This window comes from Macaca nemestrina, chromosome 1 (genome assembly GCF_043159975.1).
Source record: "Macaca nemestrina isolate mMacNem1 chromosome 1, mMacNem.hap1, whole genome shotgun sequence".
Taxonomy (NCBI): domain Eukaryota; kingdom Metazoa; phylum Chordata; class Mammalia; order Primates; family Cercopithecidae; genus Macaca; species Macaca nemestrina.
Genome location: NC_092125.1, coordinates 165,849,606 through 165,872,379, shown reverse-complemented (window position 1 = coordinate 165,872,379; position 22,774 = coordinate 165,849,606). Strand labels below are relative to the sequence as shown.

General features: G+C 43.2%; 1 protein-coding gene across 6 annotated transcripts in view; it reads right to left on the bottom strand.

Moving 5' to 3' along the window:
* The window catches only part of LOC105498434 (G protein subunit gamma 12), a 129,454-nt gene that overhangs the window by 43,759 nt on the left and 62,921 nt on the right, over positions 1-22,774 (bottom strand). The window lies entirely within an intron of this gene.

Sequence of the window (22,774 nt, the reverse complement as noted above, 5' to 3'; positions counted from 1 at the left end):
GGACAGAGACAAGGCACGGTTCCAGAATCATACATATGTGACTGCTACTCATGGGGCAGGAGCTAGGAGGACTCAGGTGTTTTTGTGAAAGGCCATACAGATGCTATCAATATCTCATTTCATCCTCACTAGAACCCTACAAAGTATGTAACATGTCCCATGCTACAGATAGGAAGAGTGGACTTTGGTCATCTGCACCAAATTATACACTTAGCAAGGTGTAGATCCAGCATTTGAATCTCTACCTCCAAATCTTCTGTCCCTCCTAGCATATCTCCTAAGAGAGACTGCGATCCTGTTTAAAACTACAACCAAGAGTAGCGGCTAAGTTCACGGGCTGGAGCCAGAATGTCTGGGTTTGACCAGCTCTGCCACCGACTTGCTATATGACTGAGGGCAAGTCGCTTATTTTCTCTGTACCTCTTTCAGTATCTGTAAGATGCGAATAATAATTGCACCTATCCTACTGGATTGTATTGAAGAATGAATGTACTAGTATTTGTAAAGTGTTTAGCACAGTGCTTGGCACATGGTAAATATTTACTTAAGTGTGTGAAATAAACAAAAATGTAAAACTTTCTCTTACATGGGCACTTAATATACAGACGACAAATAAACCAGGGTAATAGATGTGTCATCATGGAAAACTTATATAAATCAACTCTCGCAGTGGCCAACGTAGCAAGCCCACCACAAACACTGCTGTGGGACCTGATAGCTTTCCATCTGAATTGCTGATGTGAAGAATACATTTGGAAGAGTCCTGGACTTTAGTTTCAGATCTGACATGAATTCCTATGTGACTTGGAGACAGCATTTCACTCTTCTGGGCCCTGCTTCTTCCCAGGTGAAAAGCTGCCCCAGTGACCAGGCAGCATGGCATGGGGAAGGAAAGAGCCAGAAATGGCGTCCAAGCCCCACAGGGTCTGGTTCTCCCATATACGAATTTTATAACTTTGGACGAAACTGCTTTATTTCTTTGCATCCCTATTTCTTCTAAAATGGAGAAAATGGTGTCTGTCCCCTTATTTCACAGGGTTGAGGGCAAGTAAGAAAGGGAAGGTTAGAGCCCCTTTGCAAACAGAGCTCTCCACGGGCATGTCCTTTGCTGGGCAACAGGTGGATACTTAGTAAGTATTCGTGGTTTCCAAGTCACTGTAAAAATCTAAAAAATAAATAAATACATACATAAATAGACGTTCGTGGAAATGACGTGCAGCACCTACCATTGTCTGATGTAGTTTTCCTTGTTTGTTACTTGTTTCTCCATCCCCCTAGAAGCTAAGGTTTCTGAAAGCAGGGACATCTTGTCTACATCCCTGCAGCTGGTAGAGTCAGTACTTAATAAATACTTATTGACTGCATTTGTGGAAAGTATGAATACATGAACCAATGAATACATGACTCTGAAGTTATATGAGAAGCAAACAAACTTACCTAAAGATATTAATGAAAGTCCAAAGTCTTAAGAAACAAGGTATGTAGGACTCTTGGTGTATTGTATCATCTGACTCCTCTAAATTCTTTTCTTTGGAGAGGTGGTTTGGGCGGAGAAATGGCCGAGTTAAGATACTACAGGGTTGTTAAATTAACATACTCAGCAGGTCCACAGACTTTCTAAAGCTGAATACCAACTGAGATAATTAAAGGCCAGAGCCTTCTTTTTTAATTGACTCTCCAATAAACTACCTGCTGACAAAGGCATAGTTAAGTTGATTCATGCAAGAATAAAGAAACTTTTCTCTTCTATTCTTAATTTTTTAAAAAGTCCCCACTTTCCCCTCTAGCTCAATGAGCACTTAAATTCACCAGAATCAAAAGGAAAGTTACCAAATATATATATATTTTTTAAACTAAGCAACATCCTTTCTTCCCAGCAACCAATTCATGAAGGCACGGAAGTGGCTTGTGCTGAGGAAGGCATTTGGAGGGAGCTATGGGGGCGGGGGAGGTGGTCACACCAGCTCTTCCCCAAGGGACGGAGAAGTGCCCAGGAGCTTCCCTCATTACTCTCCATCCCTGTGGTCTAAAATAAAATCTGCCGTCTAAAATATACTGTTCTAAAAATAGGGAGTTTGGCTTAAATACACCAGTTGGTGTTTTGATTTTTAAATTATGTGCAAAAAATTATGCTTAAGACCCAGAGAGTATTAGTAAGTAATTCAAGGAGGTTGCCATTTTATTTTGATTCCAAAGTTCTAAAATATTTATTCTCTCAGAATCTGAGGAAAGGTGAAAAGAGACAACAGAAGGGGGGTAATATGATGTAGAAGGCTTAAATTCCAGTTTGAAAGTGAAAGGCAGCTAAACATTTCTAAAGCAAATAATACACTTTAAAAGTGTGTGTGTGTGTATGTGTGTGTGTGTGTGTGTTTTTCGTGGCAGGGGCTGTGCTATAATTCACTATAAATAAGTAGAAGAAAAACTGGCGAGTTTCAACTTAGTTACTCCTATCTTTCCTGATGTCATTTTGGGATCCAACTTCTTTGCACACAAAACTGCAAATAATTCCTAACATGCAGTTTTCAAAGCATAAGGAATCTTTTTTTTTTTTTTTTTTTGAGACGGACTCTCACTCTGTTGCCCAGGCTGGAGTGCAATGGCACGGTCTTGGCTCACTGCAACCTCCGCTTCCCGGGTTCAAGTGATTGTCCTGCCTCAGCCTCCCAAGTAGCTGGGACTACAGGGGTGTGCCATCATGCCCAGCTAACTTTTGTATTTTTAGTGGAGATGGGGTTTCACCATACTGGCCAGGCTGATCTCGAACTCCTGACCTCAAGTGATTTGCCCACCTCAGCCTCCTGAAGTGCTGGGATTACAGGCATGAGCCACCGCGCCCAAACCATAAAAAATCTATTGAGTGTTCGATGGCCCAAGACTGTATCATCTTTGGAATAAGAGTTTTAAAGCCTCCCTCATCAGGCATCAATCATAACCAGAATGTATTTTCAGAAAGGTGTGCTATTATAGTATCTTGATTAATGAATATTAATTTCACATGAAATTGGGCTATTTTAAAAAAGCTTTCACTTAATGAGAATGAGATGGGTGAGTAGTGTTATAAGAAGCAAGTATTAATGCTATCTCCTTCTGGACAGAAAGACTGAAGTACCTAAAAAGTTTGATTTTACATGTGAACTTTAGCAACACAATTTTCAGCTCATCTCTAGACTATAAAGATTTGGACTTGTGTGTGGGTGGCATCATGTGTGGACCACAAAAGTCACTATCTCTCCTCCTTTCCCCGGAACAAACACCCACAAACTGATGGAGATGCTCTGAAGGTTAAACTAGATCTTCTAATTGTCCAGGAACGTATGCTATGCAAACAATGTTGGCTCCCTGTGCCAAGGCAGAGCTATTGTGGGACTTGAGGCTGCTGGCTATGAGGATGGTGGGGAATAGTTCTATTCACAGGGGCAAAGTGGGAATCCAAAAGAGGGTGGCTGAAATGTTTTATTATCCTAATCTTCAGAGAACAAGTAATTACAGAACATTCTATATCAGAACAAGAGCCTGTTAGTCTGCATGGGGGAGGGGGTCAGGGAGAGAAAAGGCAGAGGGCACAGATAAAGAACTTTCCTTTCTTGGGGGCAGGGAAAGGAGAGAACCTAAAGAGTGGGCTACAATTCACTTTTCAAAGGAGTTTTCTATTTGTAATATGTTTCCTTTGAAAAGTGGAAGTTCTGAGCGTTTGGGAGTTTGGTTACAGATCAAGAAATTCTTAGCTTTCCAGAGTTTGGTGGCTACCAATCAAAGGTCAATCAGATATGAAAATCAGAGTAGTCCTGAAACCATACCATAGGCTACTGGGAAGATGTAACATGCTTTATAAAAAAAAAACAAACTATAATCTCTTGCATGCATTTTTCTCTTCAGTGAACACAAGGGATATGAGTTCTTTAAAAGAAGTAGCAAGAAGGGCACAAAAAGCAGAAATCAGGGCTTTGGGGGACAAGAAGAAGAGAGGGTGGAGGAAGAAGTACAGCGTCTCTTGGGATGGCAGCTGTTTTATTTGCACCCTCGAAGAGTTCCTGAAATAATTAATATGCACTGCCATTCTTGTTTTTCCAGTGGTGATTTCATCCAGTCCCTACAGAAACTCAGAATTAAATGTCATGGTTTTGTGTTTTGGAAAGCAAAACTCTCCCCCAAAACAAGGGAGTTCTGAATACTGCTGAGAGCATGTGAGATCTGAAAAGTCTGCAGAGTGCTAATCATTAACATGCTACTTTTGGAGGCAGGACTGCCCCTTTCTTTGCTATCACATTTCCTTCTATTTGATCCTGCCCTGTCCTGGTTTACTTTCTGTTTCTCCCACTCATTACCACACATTCTTCCATAACACATGTGAAGTCCAGAATAGCCTCTCCCTTTCGGTTGGCCAACTCAACACTTCCCTTACAAACTCTCCTTTAAAAAAAATCATCTCTGACTTATTTTCCAAGGCCTTTCCCTCTTCCCGCTCCCCTGGAGGGGGGGGTGGGGGAAACAACCAAACCCTCCATTTCTTCCTGAATAATGCAGGAGAATAAAGCAGAAGTAAGGTCTATAGACATTACTTACAGTAACTGCAAATAAAAAGGTCTAAGAACAGTCTGCTAATTTGGAGGCAGACAGATTTGGGTTCACATCCTGCCTTTGTCATTTGCACATGGTGAGACTATGGATAGGTTGCTTAACCTTCCCCTAAACCTCCGTTTTTTTCACCTGCAAAATGGAACTTTACATTAGGGTAAAATTATTACTTTAAGATAACAGTATTAGGAGTTTTAATGGTAAAGAAAAGCCCTTCCAGGGCTGTAAAGGGAATTAAATGAGACAAAGCACATGGAGTGCCTGGAACACAGTAAGCGCTCAATAAATGTTTGCTGCTACTGATGATGATGCAAATTCTTTGAGGAGAAATGTCATCCTTTCCGCCACTGCATGTATAGTAACAAGGATTCAGTGCTTCTCAAAGCTAAAAGACAGTACCAGGAGGAAGGGACTGGGTACAATTGTTAGCTGATTGCAGCCCCCAGGAAGCACGTCTCAGAGGCAGCCTGCAGAACAGAGCAAAGGGCTTATTTTAGGAGCCTCTGGTCAGGACAGACTGGTTGATCTGGATGCCTCACCCGGCAAGGCAGCCTCAGCCACACGCTTCTCTCCACAGGCTATCGGCATTCCCAGTGGGATGCACCACAGCCCCAGACTCCGGGAATTTTACCCACAACTTGTTCCCCTCTCCTGATCTCCCTTCTCCCTTTTGGAGACCTCAAGGCTTGAGAGAAATGAAAAGCAACAGCTCTGCCTGACAAATAAGGTAAGGACTCTGCCTGTCAGGTGCTGAGTCACTGGTTAGGAACTGTCCCATCTACAGACTCTCCCAGAAAATTACACAAAAACACAAAGTTGGGCTCCAAACCTTGGGCACTCTGAGAAAGGCTCTGATTCACCAGGGTGTGCTTCAGAACTGAAACTCTGGGGACAGAAGGTACCCACTGCCCAGCCTGCCAGCAACCTATCTTCCTTTAAACAACAAAAACGAAGCAGAAAGAGGAAAAAAGCCTGAACCTTTCCTAATAAGGTAATACCACATGCCATTTCTAGTTTCAAATTGCTTGGCACGCCAGGATCATATGACATTCACTGCAGCTACTGCTTCATGCTTGTGTGAGGCTCTCCAGGAAAAATGAGAGAGTCTTTGGTGTGCCTCTGGGGATTATAAACGAATAGGGAACATGCTTTGCCAGTGGAACCCCACATTTTCCTGATTCACCACACTTGCCTCACATTCCTCTTTCACACTGCTGCCTGCAGGCCTCCTGCTTTGTGGGCTCAGGCATTGTAAAAGTTCTCAGGTTGCTTTGTATGCAGGTTTTCTCTCTCCAACGAGGTGCACGCTTTTTAAGGGCAGAAACACTCCTGTAATTCTTTTGTTTTACCCTGCTATGCTTATCACGGTGCAATCCACCCAGCAGTTACTCAATAAATGCTTGATGACAGACTAGTGCTGACAATTTTACAGATCAGTAGGTGTTCATTTTATATCATTAGCCCCCAACTTACAAATCGGCAGGGTTTCAAAAGTTGGTTTCAAAGAAGGTATTTATGGAGCATATTTTCCCATAGAAACAGTGTTATAACTGGGGCTTAGGTTTCCAGGCCCACTTATTCCTCAGAATATCCTATACCTACTTATATGTGGTCTCACTGAGCTCTCTTATATGCCTCAGACTCACATTAGACTGCCAGTACATGCGCAGGATGTTCTTTCAGTTACAGCAATGCTGACTTGCACAAATTTCCTTTCCCACTTATTAGTCGTATTTTCATATTTCATATTTCATGACACTATATGTAGCAGCAGGTAATAAATTACTCATCATATGCTTTAAAAATAACACTAACCGGTAAGGAGTTATTTTTGTTCCTCATTAAAAAATATGCATGTACTTCTGTTTTTCCTTTTATATTAAAATATTTTTCAACAATTTTTAACCTCAGTTATTATTTGGGCCACTCCAGACTTTCCCAACCATATACACACATTGACCCCCTCACCCACCCACCCACCCACACATCCACTCATAGTCTAATTATAGCCTCCAGGACTGCCTGTTTACATGGATACACACACACACACACACACACACACACACACACACACACAGAGTAAAATGCATTCTGGGCCACTAAAAATATTTATTATCCATTATAGAAATAAATGACATTAGCTTTCAAAGTAAAAGCTATAGTTGTTCAACAGAGAGGCAGAGTCTGTGAGCCACTTCTCACCACAGCATAGGGAGAGTGTTTAATGGTCTGCCTCTGGGAATAATACAGTATCTGAAGAAAAAAGCTTGCAGTGGCTCAGGGGGCAGGACAATCACCTTCAGTTGCCTGTCCCACAGTGAGGGTCTCTGCCCAGTCTCCTCCAGAGCCTCGAGAGTGGCAGCTCTGGGGGAACACTGTCCCCTGTCCAGGGTGGGGTCTTCAAACAGGTCAGGGTTGCTGTGTTTGGGGTTATGAGTACAAAAGAACATGCACACAAATGTTGACTGGTGTATTGGTTCTTGGATACTTAGGTAACCTGAAAAGCCACACCTTGACCCTTATTCCCATTCAATGGCATCCTGAAGAGAAATCTAAGTGATTTTCCAGCATGGCTTGCGAGACGTCTCTTGTGTCTCTAAGGCTGGCGGAAAGAGTTATCATGCAGATGCGCTGGAAGAGTCAAACCCAAACAATAAGCAAACAGAAACCTCTCTCAAGCCTAATGTGCTGAACACATGTACTAAATGAGATGAGCCTCTCCCCATTTTCTGGAGTTCACAGCTGTCTTTCTAAGCTAAGTTGGCATTTAAGTGGCACAACAGAGATGCCAGGTTAATGGATGTGAAGGATGACAAGTATCAGTATGGTTGTATTACATCTGTCTTTCAGTAAGAGTTACTACCAAGACAAGAAACTGCAGTCTCCTCCCTGCCCCATAGCACCTCATAGTTATTCAATGTGGCCCATCCTCAACTGATTACGCTGACCCTTTAATGAGAAGTTCTGATAACCATATTCTTGTTAGCAGGCCTTTTCTTTGATCAGCTGTTACAGGAAATCTAACATATACTCCTTCACTCTCCCACCATTTGGAGAAATATAACTGACTCAATGCAGTAACTAAGTACCCCGTATTCATCTTTCCTTGGCGTTTCAGGATGTTGCTCTGGTTCCAGGTCTCACTTGAGAGAAGAGGGCAGCTGTATATAAGTAGCAACTATAAGAGACTGGTCTGAATGTACCAGGATCACAACAGACATTTTGAAAGTTTACTTTGATTGTTTACTTTGTCTCTGAAAAATGCCAAGCATGTGGGAGTTTGGGGTTAACAAGTCGCATGCAGTCAGATCCCCCTTCCGTTGAGCTATTATTCCAATGTAAGGAATGCAGACATGTGGCATGGAGGTTGCCTCTTTTCCTCTTGCACTCACGGTAGACATCCCTAATGGATCAGCACTCACAGCAGCTATCACTAATGAGTCATGGTGTTCTTTCCTGTTGGGCCCAGACGTGAGTTAATTAATACTTCTTTTCAACACCTCGCTCCAATCACATAAGTTGGAAACAATGAACCATTTTTGTTCTAATTGATTTCATATACTTTCTTTCCTTGAAGCAACTGATAGTTGACTAAGGTATCATTACCTTATTTTAGCAACATTCTCTCTATACTTCTTAGCTAATTCCTCCACTAATCTGAGCTATAAATAATATGGGCTATCATCCATTGCCAAACACTGTTAGACACTAAGTGCCAATTTACGTCCCTGTGTCCTTACGAAAATCTCAAGGCAGGGAAAGGTGGCTCAAATCTGACCTGTATTATGGCTTCCAGTAACCTTCCCAGGTGACTGCTACCCTGAATTAGCGGCCTCCCTTTGCTTCCTACAGGGTCACCACCGCATTCACTTTGTAGTACTACAATGGTCTGTCCATGTATCCTCTTCCCTACTTAGCTCCACAACATGTCTTACTCACCTAGAACAATGCTGAATACAGAGTGGGTGTTTGGTAATTATGTTGAAAGAATTTTTTTTTAAAGTTCTTGTTTTCAAATGCAAGTTGAGCATCCCAAATCTGAAAATCCAAAATCCTTCAAAGTCTGAAACTTTTTGGGCCGTGACATGACACCCAAATGAAATGCTCACTGAAGCATTTCAAATTTGGGATGCTCAACTGGTAAGTATATAATGTAAACATTCCCAAATCTGAAAAAAACCTGAAATCTGAAACACTTCTGGATCCAAGCATTTCAGGTAAGTGATTCTCAATCTATACTTGCTGAGTTTCAATTTATGCCCTACAGTGAAAATGACCTGTGACAAGCCCTGCGACTGGAGGAAATTTTACTTCCTAAAGTAATGAGTGGTGGGCAGGCCAGCTAGAATTGAGGTGAGGGCTACGGCAGCCCCAACACCTTCCTTGAATCAGCTGTTTGCATGCACCTCCTCTCCAAGCATGGAAAGCATTCACAGCTCAGCTTCTGCCTCCATGCTTCACTGCTGGGTTTGCTGTTTGCCTTTCTGTGCCTCCCACACTGGACTGTGTGCTGTATTCCTAGCACTTAGTAAAGTGTTCGGTCAGTGGTGAATAAAGATCTTTGAAGGGTCTGTACTAAAGAGACCACTGGCCTGAGACTGGAGAACGGGGAGCTACTTCTAGAACTGCCCTGATCCCCTTGGGTGGTTTCTGTCTGGGTTGTTTCTGTGGTGTCGGTGAGAGAATGCCTGCCCAGCAGGACAGGTGGCGGGTGTCAAGCGTGGCAGTGTATCTGAGCACTCCGCCAGGGTAAAGGTAGGCGCTCCCTTCTCCTCTTCAGGAGGCTGCCCTACACGGGCTGGTGTTGTCATTCCAGCATTCCCGCCCCTTTGCCCACTCTCCTCTGGGCCATTTTGTGCAGTTCAGTGTGACAACTTGCTGTTCCCGCTCGTGCCCGGAGGGTTGTGAGCTCCCCATCTCTGTGCACAGTATTTCCTTTCCTTCACCTCTCCTCACCTCCAACTCTGCACAAATTCCTGGGCAGCTGGAGGGCAAGCTCTTGGCCTGGCCCACAGGCGCTGTGTGCTGTGACTGCTCGGTCACCTCTTCAGCTTGGTCCCGACCACGCCCACCTCCCACACACTAAGCTCCGGTCATACCTGAACTCATCATTCCTGTCACCACCACAAACCTCCGCCTACTGTTGTGGTCTCCAGTTCAGGGAGTGGCACTGTCATCTGGGCAGCTGCCCAAGCCAGACACCCCAGAGTCATTCAGGACTCCCCACACCTCCACCACATCCCTTCTTCTGTCTCTAAGTCTTGCTTAAGCCACCTCAATATTTCTCAAATTAGTATATTTTTACCCTACTGCCCCACCCCAGTTGAGACTATTAGCAGCTGGCCACTGGATCACTGTAGCACAGCCATGGTTGTCTAGCAGGTCTCACTATCTCCCCACAGAACCCCCTCAATCCACTCTGCACACCCAGAGTGATGTTTCGGTAAAGAAAAGTTGACGTGACCCTCCTCTTTTAAAGCTCTGTCCACAGTTTAGACATTGCTTCCTGCAGGAAGCAGTGCTGATGCAGGAAGCCACAGCACCTCCGTCTCTCCCATCAGGACACCGAGCACATCTGTGGGTCTTCTGCGTTAGAGGCCACTCCGTGAGGGCTCCCTTGCTCTCCTCTGAGCAGTGGAAGGTTCTTAATCACTCCTTCTGTAGCACGCACTCCAGCCTGCTACTTGACAGCCATCTACTCCCTCGTCTCTGCTGGTAGAACAAGTTCACTCTTTCCTCATGTGATGAGGGTAAATCCAGATTGGTCTAGGCCACAGGGATGGCCCCCGACCACTTATGAGTGTTTAGCGGTGGGCACGTGCCCCAGTTCTGACCAGCGAGACATGAGGGGAGGTCGGCTGGGGAGTTTTGAAAGGTCTCTTCATTCATAGAGAGATGCATAAGAAGCAGTACTTTATCCGTCTGCCTTGGCGTTGTTATGAGAGGATGGGATGCCTACAACCTTTCTGTACCTAGGAGGAGAGCTTGCTGATGCTCTGAGGATAGCAGAATAGGTGGAAAGAGCTTGATGGTGCTGGGCTTCTGAATTGCTGAACTGGAAACAGACTCTATGTGGACTTCTTTTTCTGTGAGATGGTAAGTCCCCTTTGGTTAAGGCCATTTTGAATTTGGTTTTCTGTTATTGGAGTTCAAACAGATTACAGATTCTTGGGCACTTTTCACTGCCTATTTTGTCTTAGAGGTACTTACTAGGTATAAATCTGTTTCTTTTTTTTAGACTGTGGTCTTTTTAAGGGCAGCATTTGCATTTTGATAGAACCTTGTATCTCCCAAAGGCTGGTGGCTTGTCCTATTCTTGAGCTTGAATGAAGAGCCAGCACCGTCTTCTGGCCTCACACTATAAGGTCTCAACCTGTAGATGGGCCTTCTTCAGGGGCTTAATTTGCTTCATTTATTTTTACAAATGTTCAATGTAGGAAGAACCATGAGCAAAATATAAAAGCTCTATGGTCCACTTTAGGAGGCAAACCTATCACATCCATCCTTACATACCTCACTGTACTCAACACATGCTTTGCGCAAAGTGGATACTCAAAATGTTTGCTAAATGAATAATTTAATTTGCCTCTGATGAGTCAAGAGCACTTAGGACTTTTATAACATCCTAAGGTCATAACGAACAGTAATTACCAACAAATAGTGCTAAATATATCCTGGTTCTAGGAGATCACTAGTGGTAAGTTTTTGTTTGTTTATATGAGAGCTTTGATCCACCAAGATGCTAAAGCCTTAAAATAGAACAAGGAGAACTAGGCTTTGTACAGTGAAGCAAAAAAAATAAAATTTGAGCAGCAGAGCTGCCCACTGGATGTGGGCTGAATGCCCATCTTACTTGGGCCTGGCCTTGGGGCTCAACCAGGTAAGACTGACCCATTGTCCTCAAGGGGTTTAGAGTCTGGGGGTGGGAGGAAGAAAAACAGACAACTTCAAAAGAGTGCAGTAAATGTTGTAATAGGTAAGCCAGAGGGTGCAACAGAGATTCCAAGGCCAGACCTGATGCATTGAGAAGCTCTCTCAGAGAAGTATCTGAACAGAAAGGGTAAGTCTATCATTCAGGAAGGGACAAAAATAAACAATAAAAATAAAAAGAAGAGTAGCATGATCAGGTCTGTAGTTTATAAAAAGCGGATTCTGACTGTAATATATGAGGTAGGAGAGACAAGGCTGAAGTCAGGGAGGCCAGTTGAGGGGCTGCCAGAGTAATTCACTGTGGAATACCACAGGTTTCTCAGGCTGGAAACAGGTTAATGACAAATAATGTCAGGCCTGGGTTTTCAAGAGCATGTGGTGCTGTGGCTGCTGCTCAAAGGATGCTGGCTCTGGACACCAGCTTCCCATCTTCCGGGTTCAGGTTGGGGAGTGGGTCTGACTTGGAGGCAACATGGTAGAATGTGATCGGTTTAACCTGGTATGAGCATGAGTTCACGTGTGTGTGCATACGTGTGTGATGTGATGCTCTGCCTCCTCATTTACCACATCCCAGTTAGGTGAGCACAGGAATGGCTCTGGTCCCAGCATGGCCACAGATTCCTCTGTGATCTAGTTCAAGGGGTCATACATCTTTGACCCCCACTTTTTTCACAGGCCCTATCAAGAGGCTGGGCCACACAATGTCTAAAACCAATCAACTGGTGTGCCTGGGTCATCTGCACTGCAAGGTTTATGATTCTCTGGACCAGGGCTTCTAAGCCGGTGTACCCTGCTGAGGTTCAGGTAGGCAGGGCCTGGACCATCCAGAGCCTCCAGCTGTGGGCATCTTCCTCCATGCTATAATATGACTTTTCTAAGTGTGCCATTCAGGTGGAGCATCCCTTATTCAAAATGCTTGTCACCAGAAATCTTTCAAATTTTTGGATTTTTCTCAGATTTTGGACTATTTGCATATACACAATAAGATATCTTGGGCATAAGACCCAAGTCTAAACTTGAAATTCATTTATGTTTCATATACGCCTTACACACAGAGCCTGACGATAATTTTATATACTTTAAATATTGTATATGATACAAAGTTTGTACACACTGAACCATCAGAAAGCAAAGGTATCAGATGGGGAATTTCCCACTTCTGGTGTCATGTCAGTGCTCAAAAAGTTTTGAATTTTGGAGGATTTCAGATTTCTGGATTAGGAATGATCAACCTACATGAGGAAATTGGCAGGAAGTACCACTCTAGACAAGAGAAAGGAAAACATTTGCATGAGCCCAGAATCCCCTTTGGCTCATCACTCGTCTCCTTCCATCATTCAAGTGTCCACCAGCTCTTTAATGACAAAGCCAACACCAACCTGCTTCCAGCTGCATACTGGCAAGGCAACCAAAGACTGACACGGCTGGAAGGTGCCAAGCAGTAGGGCCAAAGGGACTGTCACAAATGGGAGCCTTTCCACTAGGGCTTTCTACCTCATGCCCTCCTGCCTTCTGGGGGACCTTGCACTATACTGACTGTTGCCTTCCCTCCAGAAGCTCCAAACTCCCTCTCCATCTCCTTTGATATCTGTGATTTTGGTCACAGTGGAAAAAGAATCTTGTATTTAGAGGAGAAAAATTCAGAAGGAAAAGCACTGCTTTATTTGAGAAGGCTGAACTAGGGGTCCCCAGGGACACTGGGGAGCGTTGAGAAGTTCTGAGAAAGATTTGAGATGGCTCAGCTCACTTAAAAAGAAAATGCAGCAATGCAGAAATGGACAGGGGTTACATAAACAAGTCTCAGGGCTCAGAACTGCAGGTCCGAAAAGGAGGTTTTAGCTTTGGGTTTCCTTTTTTTTCCCTGAGACAGAGTTTTGCTCTTGTCACCTAGTCTGGAGTGCAATGTCACGGTCTCGGCTCACTGCAGTGTCTGCCTCCCGGGTTCAAGCGATTCTCCTGCCTCAGCCTCCCACCACCACGCCTGACTAATTTTTGTATTTTTAGTAGAGGTGGGGTTTCACCATGTTGGCCAGGCTGGTCTCAAACTCCTGACCTCAGGCAGTTTGCCTGCACAGGCTTCCCAAAGTGTTGGGATTACAGGCATGAGCCACCATGCCCAGCCCTAGCTTTGGGTTTCCTATTGCAGCAACACATTAGAATAAACAACCAACCAAACCCTTGGGACTGAACTATTACACCTAGAGAAGGATTAATGTGGCCTGGGTCCTGCTCTCCCTCCTCAGACTTAGTATTTCACCATGATGATGAAATACCGTCGGCTGGTAGCAGCGGCCAGCTCGCTAAGCTGGGCAGCCGACCCTCCTCTGCTTTTCACACAGCTTGGCATTGGCCTGGTGTCAGGATTGGGGAGCATGCTGGACAGGGGCTGAGTGGCTGCCATATGCACACTGGAGCACACATTGATGGTACAGCAGAGAGGGCTGGGCTCATCGCTGTTAACCCATCAGCTCTGGCTTTTAGATGCTTGAGAGATGAGGCTGGACACAACTACACCAGAACAAACCCACCCAAAAAAGTCCTTGACAGAAAAACATGAAGCAAACAAAATCAGCTAAGATGCTCCCTGTGGAAGTGTGACTTGAAAACATTCGCCTTTTCCTGACTGCTCCAATGGAGGAATACCTTATTACTAACAAAAAGTTAGGAGTGATGTATGGGAGCTAAAAAAGTAGACCTCATGGAGGTAGAGTAGAATAATGGTTACCAGAGGCTGGGAAGAGGGGATGAAAAGTTGGTTAAGGGGTACCAAAATACAGTTAGGGAGAAGAAGTTCTAGTATCTGATAGTACAGTAGGAAAATTAGAGTCGACAACAATTTATTGTATATTTCAAAACAGCTAAAAAAAATTGCCATGTTCCCAACACAAACAAAAGATAAATGTCTGAGGTGATGGATAGCCCAATTACCCTGATTTGATCATTATACAATGTATACATGATCAAAATATCACATGTACCCCCCAAATATGCACATTACACAACAATAAAAAATGTTTTAAGAAGTTAGGGGTGAAATCCAGCACATGGAACAGCATATACATCCCACAGTACTAAATGCAGGCCAGAGGGCGTGTGGCTTTCGGAGGGAGGAGCGTCAAGGTCTCTATGGTTCCTGCGTAGACAGTCTTCTCCATGTTGGCTAACTATAGTCTGATAACTACTCACCTCAGTAAACATTCGTCAAGTGCCTAACGGCATCCAAAGTACTGTGGGAGACAATACGGTGCAGCCATTAAGAAAACGAATTCTGGGCCGGCGCGGTGGCTCAAGCCTCTAATCCCAGCACTTTGGGAGGCCGAGACGGGCGGATCACGAGGTCAGGAGATCGAGACCATCCTGGCTAACACGGTGAAACCCTGTCTCTACTAAAAAAATACAAAAAAACTAGCCGGGCGAGGTGGCGGGCGCCTGTAGTCCCAGCTATTCGGGAGGCTGAGGCAGGAGAATGGCGTAAACCCGGGAGGCGGAGCTTGCAGTGAGCCGAGATCGTGCCACTGCACTCCAGCCTGGGCGACAGAGCGAGACTCCGTCTTAAAAAAAAAAAAAAAGCGAATTCTGGAATCAGGTAGGCCTGGGTTTGTGTTTGGACTCTTTCACCCATTCTCCGTGTGACCTGAGAAAGCTATATAACCTCTCTGTGCCGTGGTTTCCTCATCTGTAAAACGAAGGTAATAATAATACTGACTTTATAGGATTATTGTGAGAATACTACTTAAAGCTCCTAGAATAATGCATGATCTCTACTAAGTACTTAGTATCTGTTGGCTGTTATTATTATAATCTTGGTGCACCTCAATTTCCCCATCTACAAAATGGACATAAGAACTGTATGTACCTCACAGAGTTGCTGTGAGGGTTAAATGAAATCATGCAAGTATGATGTTTTATATAATATCTTATGCATAGTAAGCACGCTATAAATACTAGTCATTGTTATTCCTAGAAGTTTCCCCAAATTATTTTAAAAAGAAGGCACCTAGATCTAAATGACAGTCCATGTAACAAAGAAATCGCTTCCTTGAGCAATCTCAGTGAAGGCCATTTTTTAACGACGCTCACTCTCACTTCCCTCCACTCTGGGTCCCAGTCATGTGAAAAACACTCTGCTTTGTGTTGACTAAGCTCCACAGTGACATTCCAAGGAGCTCTGGTGTCCCTCCAAATATTCGAGGCTGCCCTTTTAACCTGATACTGATACCCTGTCCACTCTACTGTTTAAGGGGCTATTTAAAAATTTGGCTTTGTAAAACAGGGAGCAAGGCAGAAAGCCTGCAAAGCTTTAGCAGTTGGCGTGGCAAGGGACAGAAAAGCAGCATTTTACAGTATCAAATACCAGAAGCAGCCCTCATAGCCACTAACTTTGTAGTGCTCTTCCCTCACTGTGGCAAAGTGCCGAGCATGTTACATGCATTACATTACTGAAACCAAGGCCCTGTGACGTTCCAGTGTGTCCAAGGTGCTAGCTGGTATGAGCACAGCTGTGGGCTCTAATCTATGGCTTTGCTTCAAAGTCCAAGCATGCATGCAAATCCTGGGCAACTCCCTGCATTTCCACGGCAACCCAATCAACTCATCCAGAGGTAACTAGCTTCCAATAACTGTATAAGCTCACTCCCATCATTTGGCAGGTTGTAGGGCAATCAGTTCAATTTATTTTTATTTTTATTTTTTTGCTTTCTCTGATATTTGACCAACCACGACACCTAGTGGCCAGTGCAACACAAACATGGGTTGCCCGAAAAGGCTGACGGACGGGTGACCTTGTTCATGATCAGGAAAAACATGATGGATCGTGTTCAAGGTGAAGAAACCAAATGAAGAAATGAAGCAACTTGCCTAAAGTCAAAGCTAATGTAGAACTGTGTGGAAATACTGAACCTCAGCATTAGCGCTTGTATTCTGATTCGGACCTGGCCTAATTTGATCCTCAGCAAGATACCTTCTTCAGTTATTCAACAAACATTGACTGGGCACCTCCAGAGTCAGGCACTGTGCCAGATGCCAGGGACATGACAGTAAGCAAGGAGGACACATCTCGATCCCTGCAGTTAAACAGGAGGGGTAGGATAAACAGGAAATCCACAAGAACAACACCAGCTAATATGTATTAAGAACTCTGCTTCAAGAGTTTGATGTACACCAACTCGCTTCATCCTTGACTTGAAATGATCCTATAATGGGGGTGCGATGATTATTCTTGCTTTGAAAATGTGCAGAACATTTAAGTTGTGGGTAATGAACAGGGCTCCTATGCCTTTCTAGGTCTAAGTTTCTGAAATAAAGTTGTGCTAGATACTAGAAGATTTCTAAGGCCTCTTTCCAGCTCAGTTTCCCTTCACTTCTAGGATTCTGGGGTAAAGCTGAGATTAGACCTTGGTCGGGTTTCCTGACCAAGAGTCTAGTATTCTCTCTCCATACACTGTGCTGGTCAATATTTATGAATAATAACTGGAAGTTACTGAATGCTTACTCTGTGCCATGCCCTGAATTTCTATCAGTTTATGTAATCTTCTTAAGAACCTATGAGACAGCTTTAAAGTAGAAATAATACCTGGGCAAAAAATCATGCTCTAAAATAGTTTAAAAGATTCCCAAGATAAACAGAGAGGCTTCCAACCTCACCCAGCTGTAGCATCCTGAACCTCTGTTCTGATTTTGTTGAATAGTGGATTTAAACCTTATGTATTGGCGTCCTCTGCTCTCATGATGGGAATGGATAATGGGCCCAGGCAAATGGTTCAATGATGAGTTACTGTCCAGGGAAACAGGGGGCATCTTGTTCAATAGCAACATTGCTTTGGGGTAATTCTGGGTCCCTAGAAGTATCTACAAAGCCTGCAAGGTCAAGTGCAGGCCAACTTGGCCCTTTGGTTTTATGATTCCAAATGAATAAAACACATTTCCAACAGCTCAGCAGGGTATATCCGAGATTGGCAAACTCTCCAACCAGGTATTCCCATTAACCCTTAGTCCCTTACCCTCCCTGAGGGTATGTGCACACCATCTGCTTTCTGTTGGGTGAGGGAGGGGGCAGCGAGAGAGGCAGGGGCAATCAGGAAAACTCTCTCAGTGATCCTGCAAATGGGGACATTGAGTTTAATCAGGGCTCTGCTCCAGGACCAAAGAAAGCAACTACTGCCACCTGCAGTCAGACCACTCCCTCCCAGACCCAGGAAAGCAGACCCAGTGGGACTTGGAGCTTCTCAGGTCTTGTAAGACTCTTGGCATCTTTGTTCAGGGCCTCCAGAACGATACTCCAGTGGGTCTTGGTGAGAACATACACTAGATATGCTGCAATGTTTAGTTTAGAATGCTCTATCTTTTCCAAATGTCAAGCTCTCACTAAACTTTCTAGGTCTAAAGATCAACACCTTCTCCTTTTGCCTGACCACCACGGCTGCCCCCAACCCAAGCCTGTCCACTGTAGGAACTGCTACATTTGCCCAGTACCTAGCACAAGATTGTAATCACTGACTTGTTTATCTGCCTACCCCATGGACTTGAAACATCTCTAAAAGATGAAGTGGGGTGGCTCAACCATCCTTACATACTCAGTACCTAGCTAGCACAGCATCTGGATTAAGGAGGTGCTGACTCCAAAAGAGATGGAAAGGAAGGCAAGGACTGCAAGGCTAGAAGATGATTAAGAGGTCATCTCATTTATAATCCTGCCCAATATAGGATTTCCCTCACAACATATTAAAGAAAAACAAGAGAAAAGTTTAAAAGAGTATGTATTTATGTACATACATACATTTCTACATGCATGCATACATACACGGCATCCTTCTACTGGAATGGGGTATGTGGTGGTGAAGACACACAGAGGAAGATTCACTCAGATTTTTGAGCGCTAGCGTTTATCTCTTTTTAAAGTTTTTTTCCCCCTATGTTTTCATGAAATACATGCAATTTAGTGAAAAATTTGTAAAATATAATTAAAGTGAATAGAAGGTAAAAGTGAACATGCTGTTATATTTCCTTTTAATATTTTCTTGGGCGTTTTCTGTTCTTCCTTTTTAAAAAAATCAAAGGAAACCTTGATCAGATTGAGTTTTTAAGGTAGTCTAAATTATACTCTGCTACACAACTTTGTATTTTGCTCCATTCTAGCAAAAGCATTTCCCTATGTGATTATAAAGTCTTTATAAGCATCATGTTTTAATTTCTATTTTGATATAAGTTCAGACTTAGAGAATAGTCGCAAAGCACACAGATTTGGTTTCCTCAAATGTCAACATTTTACTATATTTAACACCCTACCCTCTGGGGTGGGGGGGGAGGAAGAGAGAGAGAGAGAGAGAGAGAGAGAGAGAGAGAGAGAGAGAGAATGAATATGAATGAATACGAATACGAAGTTTTAATCCTAAACACTTCAGTGTATGTTTCCTATGAATAAGGAGTTCTCATATATAACCACACCAATTAGTCAAATCAGGAAATTAATTCTGATAACTTATTATTATCTGATCTACAACCTTATTCAGATTTTGATGATTATCCCAATAATGTCCTTTACAGGAAAAGAAAATACAAAATTATACTTTATGTTCAATTGTCATGTCTCTTTAGTCTTCTTTACTCTGGGATGCTTCCTGAGTATGTCTTGGTATTTTATGTTACTGATATTTAAGAGTAAAAGGTGGTTATTTTGTAGAATGTCCCTCAATTTGGGTTTGCACATGTTTCTTCCTGATTTGATGCAGGTTATGCACTTTTGGTAGGGATACACAGAAATAAATATACATCACTTTTTTTTTTTTTTTTGGTAAGAGACAGGGTCTCACTCTGTCACCCAAGTTAGAGTGCAGTGGCGCAATGATATAGCTCTGCAGCCTCAAACTCCTGGGCTCAAGTAGCCCTCCTGCCTCAGCCTCCAGGGTAGCTGGGAATACAAATTCCATTTTACACAAGCATCTTCTTGTTGTAGCATTTTAGGTTGTTTTTATAATTTTGCTATAATTCCAAATCAGCCCCCCCTCCCACCCTATGAACTATTGATTGGCTTTCCACTATTAATTTTTATATTTTAGTTTATCTGTTTAAAAGAATACATTAAGATTGTTACTATATTAACAACTTTTGTCTAAGAAGCTCTGTCAATTTGCAGTCTAACAAAGGATAGACTGTGAACTCCACGTCAGGCTAACAAGCCTTGCGCATTGACATGCTAGTATTGCATTGCTGTTTTAGTGGCTTTCACCTTAAATTGTGATTATAAAGGGCACTGCTCTTGTCATGCCTCTGAATATATTCCTTTCCTTGCTTGCTCGTTCTTTTACTCCTTCGCATTCACTCAGTAAGTATTAAGTGTATATTCTGGGCCAATAGTTTAGGTGTGAGATCAAGGTCTCAAGGAAAGAAAGAAATAAGACTATATGGATTGTGTTAAGGGATGTGGAATATAGCCTGGTGCATAAAGACAAATGAGCCAGTGAGCTGCAGCTGGGGGACCAGGAGAAAGAGGTGGGGTACCTCTTGGCATTTACCACATTTACCACAAAATTCTATCAAAATGTCTGCAAAACATTGCTCTTACTAAAAATACGAACCCTTATTCTGACCTATCCCAAGTACCCACTTCCAAAGCCTACCCTTCTCCTCTGTCAGCAGGGTCTAGTCAGCAGGGTCTAAATTTCAGCGTGTTGCAATTTGTGAATAATAATGAAAGCCTGAAAATGCTCTGAAATTAGAGGGAACTTCGATATCATCCTGATGTTGCTCAGCACTGCAATTACCTGACTTTGAGGGACAATTAATGAATGAGACTGTCTCAACATTAGATTAATGGCCACTTTCAACAGCGGAAAGGGGACAGATGTCCAAGAAGACACAAAGGTACTAACAGCTGTGTGTATATGCATGTGGGTATATGCGTGTGTGTTCTCCTTCAATAACTGGGGTGGCGGTGACGGCCACAAGCAAGGAAGATGGGTGTTCCCGCAAAAACAATCGACCTGCCTGTGCTTTGGAGTTCCTCTGGTTTAGCAGAAACTGCAGCTCTCTAGGCCTTACCATCACCTCTGGACTTCGTCAGAGTGAGTCAAGTAGCAAGAACACAGAGGAATCCTCCAGGAACTGGACCTGGGAAAAATATATCCATCTTTCTCCAAACAAAGCCTGTTTGGTACTTCAGGCAATTGGTTTCCACACACTTGGGGCAAAAAGCAACAGATTATATTGTCAAAAAATTATTTCCTTGCATAAAAATTGCATGAGTTGAAAAATGAGACAAAATATATAAGAATATATAAAAACTAAAGTAGACAAATATATAAGAATATTATCAATAGTCATTAGAAGTTCAAGTCCTGAAAAAATAACTTATAATAATCTACAAAATGTATGCACACTCTCTTCTTTTCACATCCTTCTGAGGGAAACAGTCCCCAGTAGGCAATTAATCTGACGCACGAGTAACGATCTCTTAACAATGCCATGCCCTCAAATACTGAAGTACAGCTCAGTGTTTCTAAGAGCAGAGAAAGAAAAAAACCCATTAAGACTATTACTAATATCAACACTGTAATTGTATCTTGCACTTGAGGGATGAAGATCTAGAACAATGAAGATGATAAACATATTTACCCAGAGACAAAAGATGGTAGATAACATTTTTATTATAAAGGCTTTATTTACAGGGAACACATTAGAAGCCAAGTAATTGGGTCAGATTTGGTAATTAAAAGCAGCTGAATAATTAACAAAGGCTTAACAAAGGTGTCAGAATAAGATCATATTTTAACAGAAGATGAAATATATAGAAAGGTTTTTATGCTTCAACCCTTATCCTTCTGCTTGTTTTGCATTTTTCTTTTAAAAATACACAAAATGTATAGGAAGTAGTGAAATAACTACTACCTAGTTAACCTGTGACTGAATCAGTTGTTAGTAGCAGGTGTAAATGAAATGATGCAAATAAAGTAGCAGGACTAAATCAAAAAGATTTCAATGTGAGTGACATAACTAAAGTCTATAATTTAGGATCTCTAATACATATCTAGTTTGTGGTTGAAAATTCCTGCTTTCTAGTGGGCTTTATGTCTGCCACAACCCCAAGGAGTGAAAGGAAACTCAAGACTAACAATGACTGTCATAATTAGAAGTAGTGGTGAAAATCTGGCCAAAAAAAGTCCACTATAAATGTAACAGCTGTGAGCCTTAAGTCTGGTGGCATTTAAACTATTTTACTCTTGATAGCTATAAGAGTATTCAACCCCAAGTTTACAATAATATCTCAAGGCAAAATCTCAAGGCAAAAACTCAAAGTAAAGCGTGCGCACGCGCACACACACACACACACACACACACACACACCCTAAAGTCCTCTAAGACACACACACACACACACACCCTAAAGTCCTTAGACAAGACACACACACACACACACACACACACACACACCCCAAAGTCCTCTTAGACAAGCCCCTTTCACAGTCCCATCTAATTACAGGCTAACAATCTTTCCAGATTATCAATCAATACAATAAAAATGCCTCGAGGGCTCATTTTAAACAATTCTCTGGTCCTCCTCTAGGGGGCGAAGTTGGCTCGCATTTCACTGAAAGGGGAAATTACGATTTTCGCACAGTGCTACTCACATATAAAGGAGCCTTTCCGCGCTCCTGTTTCTTCTCAATACATTCCACTTGCGCTGATGAGCAAAGCAGCCCAGCCCTTCCGCGCAGTAACAGGGAGGGAATGTGATTACGGCTGAGCATGAGCAGGGCTTAATCAGCACAGCCCTGAAGGCTGGCCAGCCCATTCTCCTCAATCTTGAGATCACAGCTATGGTTTTGCCAGCGATGATACACTTTCAAGAATATATGTTTTTTTTTTTTTTTTTCCAGGAGAATTTTCCACTGGGGAAATTCTGAAGCCAGTTGAAGCCTCACACGGGGCTCCCTCCCACCCGGTCTCCTCTGTAGGGCCTCCCTCTGAAAAACCACAAAGCAAGCCGCTGGTGGTCTGAGTGCCTGCCCTCCCTTCCTGCATGAACGGGGCCCTTTCTACCCTAAGGATGGCATCTGGTGGCCAGGAAGGTGCCTGGACAGCAGTTCCTCGCTGGGCCTCGCTTCCCCCTTACAGAAAGGGTTAGGTGTCCTCTTAGGGAACGCAGGTCTAGCTACAGAAGGGGCACACACAGGCAATGCCTATTCCCAAGGGAGAATCAAATGTGAGTTTCAGCGCCCCGGCAACCATACAACAGGGCAGAAGGCTCAGAGTGTGTGTGTCCCTGATGCAT